This window comes from Cynocephalus volans, chromosome 1 (genome assembly GCF_027409185.1).
Source record: "Cynocephalus volans isolate mCynVol1 chromosome 1, mCynVol1.pri, whole genome shotgun sequence".
NCBI lineage: Eukaryota > Metazoa > Chordata > Mammalia > Dermoptera > Cynocephalidae > Cynocephalus > Cynocephalus volans.
Window position 1 is genome coordinate 188,862,262 of NC_084460.1, and position 7,125 is coordinate 188,869,386.

Below are 7,125 nucleotides of genomic sequence, written 5' to 3' on the forward strand. Positions count from 1 at the left end.
GCCTTGTTGACTTAATCATCCCAGCGGATGGCATTATCGTGGCGTCCGTGTAACCCGATCTGGATGTGGCTATCAAGTAGCCCATGGTGGTATGGCTACAGAGACCAGGAAGGGGAAAAATGTGGCTTCCCTTTAATTAGTAAGTAAGGTAAGCAAACCTTTTCAGAAACTTCGCATAAGAAAGTCGTTGGAAGCAGGCACTCCTTTTATTTGAAAGAACAGACCCTGCCCCGTGCTGAGGCCACACACAGCGAGAGGGGCAGGTGAGCTCTTTGGTGGGGGCTTCCATCCCTCCAGGTGATGAGCCCCAGGTGTAGTCCTGCAGCTGCCATGCAGACAAAAGACAGGGAGGCGACTGTGTTCAGCGTCACGGGTGTCCAGAGACACATTAGATTCCATTCTGCAGGTGCTTCTGTGTCTCGAGAAGCTCTTGCACAAGCACTTAGTCTACCAGGAGAGGGCAGACCCCCACTGCTGTGGGGAAGGCCGGGGTCTCGGTGCAGCAAATGCTCATCGCCTCTGCCGTGAGCCAAGAGTCCAGACATGGAACAGACAGCAGAGGAGACAAAGTGTTCACAAATGCCCTCTGATGATGATGTGCACTGGGAAGAGACAAGGCTGGTGAGGGGTGGAGAGGGATGGGGACAGGGTGGTGAAGAGCGGCCTCAGGAAGATGTGACCATCTAGCTGAGACCTCAGAGACGGGGCAAAGTGAGTCTTGTGAGATAAAGAGAGGACATTCTGAGCAGGGCACCCAGCCATGCCAAAGGCCTGGAGGAGAAGACATGCCGGAGTGTTTGGAACCCTGCACCTGGGGGTGGTGATGAGGGGAGGGCAGTAAGAGGCCAGGCCAGCAGGGCTGACACACAGATCACAAGGGCCCAGGTCCGTTGGAGGACTCTGGCTTGGTTTATGTGGGATGGAAAGCCACGGAGGATCTGAGCGGGACAAAGTCGGGACCGACACACGGTGCAAAGTGCAGGGTGGGCTCAAAATGGCCACCAGGGAGCTGCTGCGGAACATGGACATGATGCCATGACTTGGACCCAGTCACTGTCACTGCAGACAGTGAGAACTGGCTGGATGGGGACTGATTTTTAAGGTAGGGTTGGCAGGATTTGCCAATGGCAATCACCATGGAGACATATTTAGGCAATCACTGTTTAATTCAGTCTCATTTTCCCACCTGCCATTACCAGCCCACACACCTGTCAATGTCTCTTGGATTTAGTATGAAGTATCCCTTAACCTCACAAATCCCTCCTCTATCTCTTCCCTAACAACTCTCTCCAGCCCCTGCATGAATGTTTGCAGGAAATTCAGCGCTTAATTCTTTCTCTGCTATCACCTGTATGTTGCAGGTAATGCTCCCATCTGGAGTTCAATTCCTAGAGGGCATTGTCTGGAGCTATCCATAAACCCCTACGATATCCAGCACAAAGATGAGTCTGTGATAGGGATTCATATACATTGATGAGCTGATTACAAACCAAGGTGGATAAATGACACAGAATAGACACACAGATAACCAAAAGCAACCATGCGGTCATGTTAACATGTGTGTCAGATGCAGGTGAAAAGTCAAGTCAAGTTTTCAGGGGATAGCAGGGAGAGGCCCCATGAGAGTAGCTATAAAGTAGCCTCCCCCCCAAAAATAAATAAATAAAATAAAAATAAAGTAGCCTCCCTTACTATAAGGTAGCCTCTCAGAAAGTTTACCTACAAATTAATTCCCTTGAGCTCAAAATAAAATTTTAAGGAATCAGAGAAATAAGCATATTTGTGGCTGGTATGTGATATTCATTGAGCTCATGTCTTGAGGAGCCTTGGTTCAGAGGTAAGAGAACCAGTACCCTATCCTGATAGTCTCCTGGGCGCTGTGCAAAGCTTGGTGACTATTTGCATACAGCTCAGTTATAGGCACTTTGCTTTAATAAGTGAAGGGAGAGACAGTCAATCAGGAAAATCCAGCCTTTTCTTTTCTTATTTTTTAAAAAAAAGATGACTGGTAAGGGGATCTTAACCCTTGACTTGGTGTTGTCAGCACCATGCTCTCCCAAGTGAGTAAATCAGCCATCCTTTTGTTAGGGTTCCGAACCTGTGGCCTTGGTGTTATCAGCACCACACTCTCCCAAGTGAGCCACAGGCTGGCCCAAGGAGAATCCAGCCTTTTCACTGTTGGGCTTGGAAGATAACTTTTCAAGCTGCCAAGAAGGGATTAAGCTAAGTAGGGCATTTCCTGGCTTACACAAATAAAATGTTTTCTTCTTTAAGAGAAATGAGTAACAACATTATGTTAGAAACATAAGCACAGTTGCTAAAAAAAGGGGGGCTTTATTGTTTAGCAGAGAAAAATATATGTCAGTAAAGGCTATATATCACACCCTATCACATACTTTATTTCCTCTGGATAAGAAACTTCTTCTATTTTCAGACTTTCAAATTCAAGATAAATCATTTGATTTATAGTTATTTTATCTTTTGAATTTCTCAAAGAAAAAGGATAATGTACCTGGAGGACATTATCCTTATTAGCTAGGTAGAGAAAGACACATGCTGCATGATCTCACTTATATGGGGAATCTGAAAAAAAAAAAAGTCTAATATGCAGATAATAAAATGGTAGTTACCAGGGGTGGGGGTGGGGAGAGAGGAAATGGGAAGATGTAGATTGAAGGGTACAAATTTGCAGATATGCAGGATGAACAAGTCTCGAGATGTAAGGTGCAGCATGAGCTCTACAGTTATAATATTGTATGGAATGCTGGAAATTTGCTGAGAGCAGATTTTAGATGTTGTTACCACACACTAAAAAGGTACCTATGTGAGTTGATGGATGTGTTAATTTGCTTGACTATAATAACTGTTTCACAATGTATAAGTCTATCAAAGCATCATATTGTACACCTTAAATATATACAATATATACAGTAAATAAATAAATATATACAATATATACATGAAAGAAAAAAGGAAGAAAAGAAGGGAGGGAAGTTGAGGAGGGAGGAAGGAAGGAAAAAAAGAGAAAGAAATTTAAAAAGGAAAGTCATAAAGACTGGTGAGAAAGAAATAAAACTATCATTTTTCACAGACAAAATTATCTTTATACATAGAATATCTTTAAAATTTTAAAGATAAATTATTAGAATTAATAAGTAAGTCAACAAAGACTTTGGATATAAGGTCAATTAAAATAATATAAGATCAGTAGTATCTTAATTTACTAGCAACAAAGAATATGAACACAAATATTTTAAAAGATCATATAATTTATAGTGGCATCAAAAATTATCAAATACATAAGAATAGTATAATAAATGCTGCAAGACCTCTACACAGAAAGTTTTGTAACAAAATTGAAAGAAAATGAAGAAGAGTGGACAGGAAATTTGAAAACTTAGATAATATGGGCAAATTCTTTGAAAAACAATTTAAAACAGAAACACAGAGAATACTCCTGTATCTGTTAAATGAATTAAGTCATAATTTAAAACTTCCCAACAGAGAAAATTTTAGGCCCAGATGACTTCACTGATGAATCTTTTTAAACATTTAAGAAGGAAATTATGGGCTGAGCCCGTGGCGCACTCGGTAGAGTGCTGTGCTGGGAGCGCGGCGACGCTCCCGCCGTGGGTTCGGATCCTATATAAGAATGACCAGTGCACTCACTGGCTGAGTGCCGGTCACGAAAAAACGACAAAAAAAAAAAAAAAAAAAAGAAGGAAATTATACCACACTTACAAAAACTCAGAGAATAGAGAAAGAGGAAATACTTCTTACCTCATTTTTGAGGCAGAGTAACACTGATATTTAAGGTGACCAACAGTCCTGACTTGCCCAGGACTGAGGGGGTTCCTGGGATGGAAACTTTCAATGCCAAAACCTGCAAAGTTCCAAGAAAATCAGGATGAGTCAGTCACACCACTGACACCAAAACCTGATGAAGACATTATGAAAAAGGAAAACAACAGGCTGAGCTAATTCACGAACATTTATGTAAAAACTCTAAATAGAGTGTTAATAAATTGAGCCCTGTAATATATAAAAAGGATCACATATTATGACCTAGGGGGTTATCTTAGGAAAACAAAGTTGACTTACATCAAAAATCCATTAGTGTAATTTACATCCATCATTGCATAAAGAAGGAAAACAGTACATCATCTCAGTAAATGCAGAAAAGGCATTCGATAAAATTCAGTATCCATTACTAGATATTTCAAAACACCTCAGCAAACCAGGAGTAAAAAAGGATGTCTCTAATCTGATAAAGGATAAACCAAGTGTATGCAAATATACACACAGACACACACACACACACACACACACACACAAACACACACATGAAGGCACTTCAAAAATTCACAGAAAGATTTGTATTATCTTTGAATTCTATTTTTCCACAAACGTTTTGAAGTGCCCTCATACATACCCTATTGGTTCTGTTTCTCTAGAAAACTCTGACTATACAGATATCCACCAAAAATCCACTTTTGTCTTTGGTGGAATAATACGGCAAAAAGAGGAAATAAAATTTATAAAGGTTAGAAAGGAAGAGAAAAACTGTCATTACCTGAAGATTACAAAATTGTGAACACAGAAAATCCAAAAGAATCTACAAAATTTTAGAATTAATAAGTAAACTTAGCAAGATCATTACATGTGAGGTCAATATATAAGAATCAGTTGTATTTCTATACACTGGCAAGAAACAATTGGAAATGGATGCTTTTAAAAATAACATTGACAATAGCATCAAAAACATAGGTGAATACTCTGAAAATAATGCAACGTTCCTAAGAGGAATTAAATTCTCCTCAAACTGATCTACAGATTCAACATCATTCCAAGCAAAATCCACACAGGCTTTTTTTTTTTTTTTTTTGGTAGAAATTAATATACTGTTTTTATTGTTCTTAACATGCCCTCTATTTCATTTTTTGAAATTAATATATCGAGGTTTAATTTACACACTATAAAATGCACCCATTCTAAGTATTTGGTTCAGTGGTTTATAGAGAAAAATATATAGAACAATGTAACCACCTCTAAATCATGATAAAGAACATGTCCATCACCCCCAAGAGTTACCTCACACCCTAGTCTTAGGCAGTCACTGATCTGCTTTCTGTTACTAAAGATTAGTTTTATCTTTTCTCGAATTTGATTTAAATAAAATTAGTATATATGATTTCATGTCTGACTTCTTTCACTCAGCTTAATGTTCTTTATTATTCATCCATGTTGTGGCATGAATCAATGGTGATTTTTATTGATGAGTACTGTCCCATTGATTGAATATGCCATAACTTGTGTATCCGTGTCCACCACTTGATGGACATTTGGATTATTTCCAGTCTGGAGCTTTCATGAATAAAACCACCATGAACATTCATAAGCAAGTCTTTTGTGGACATACATTTTTATTTCTCCCTGGTAAGAATCTAAACATGGGATTGGTCATATAGTAAACATATGTTTACCTTTATAAGAAACTGTCAGTGTTTTGCCAAATGGATTCCCACCAGCAATGCACGAGAGCTCCCATAACTCCGCAGCCTCGTCAAAACTAGGCACTGTTTGAGTTTTCAATTTTAGCTCTTGTGGCAGGTGAGTGGTGAAATCACACTGAGGTTGGAATCTACAGTTCCCTGATGACCGATGATGTTGACATATCCTCATGTGCCTTCTTTTGTCAAGTGTTCATTTAGATATTCTGCCCATTTAGATATTCTGTTCATTAAGATATTTTAAAGTAGATGTTTGTCTTCTTATAATTGATTATAAGAATATAAAATGGTCTGTGTATTCTAGATACAAGTTCTTTGTCAGGTATTGGACTTCTTTTTCTTTTCTCTTTTTTTTTTTTTTTTTTTGGTGGCTGGCTGGCATGGGGATCCAAACCCATGACCTTGGGGTTATCAGTACCACGCTCTTCCAAGTGAGCTAACTGGCTAGCCCCTGTTTCAGGTATATATATGATGATATTTTTCCCATTCTGTGGCTTGCCTTTTGATTTTCTTTATGGTGTCTTTCAAAGAGCAGAAGTTTTGAATTTTGATGAATTTTAATTTATCAAATCTTTCCTATGGTTTGTGCATTTTGTGTCCTAAGAAAGCTTTGCAATCTCGAACACAGCAAAGATTTTTCACCTAGGTTTTCTTTTTAAAGTTTTATAGATTTAGCTTCTACATTTTGAGTTAATTTTTGTGCAGAATGTAAGGTAAGGGTCAGGGCTCATTGTTTTTTACCATACTGATATGCAGTTTTCCTGACATCATTTACTGAAAGCATTATCCTCTCTTTTTCATTGAATTACGTACATTGGCATCTTTGTTGAAAATCAATTAACCATACATGTGGGTCTTTCTGCACTCTCCAATGGCACACTTTAGCAACCTGATTTTTAAATTTATGTGAAAAAGCAAAGGGCCTAGAAGAGCCAAGACAATCTTAAAGAAGATAAAATTAAAGTGCTTCATGCTATTAAGTAAGACAATGTAGAATGGGCACAAAAATAGACAAAAGGAACAAGAGAACACAGAATAGAGTCAGAAACAGACTAACATATATGCAACCAACTGATTTATAGTAAATGTTCTACACCAGTTCACTAGCCAAGGATGGCCTTTTCAATGGGAAAAATAAATGAAACTTCACCCTTACCTCACACCATACACAAATTGATTCAAATGGGTTGTAGAGCTAAATATGAATGGTAAAAGTATAAAACTTCTAGAACAAAACAATCTTCATCAATGTTGCATTAAGAATTTCTTAAACAGGATGCAAAAACCTCTAACCAGAATTTGCACAAACTGATAAGAAAAAGCAAACAACTCAATGAAAAAAATGAGCAGAAACTATAAACGGGCACTTCTCCAAAGAGGATATTAAATGAACAGTACACCTGTGAAATGATGCTCAATATCACTATCCTTGAGAAATGCAGATTGGAACCACAGTGATACACCACCACACACTCACCAAAATAGCTAAAATTAAAGAGACTGCTAGCATCAAGTGTGGGCAAGAATCTAGTGCAGTCAGAACTCCCATCCACTGCTGTGAGAGGGCAGTTGGTACATCTGCTATGTGAAACTGATTAGTAGTTTCTAACGAAGT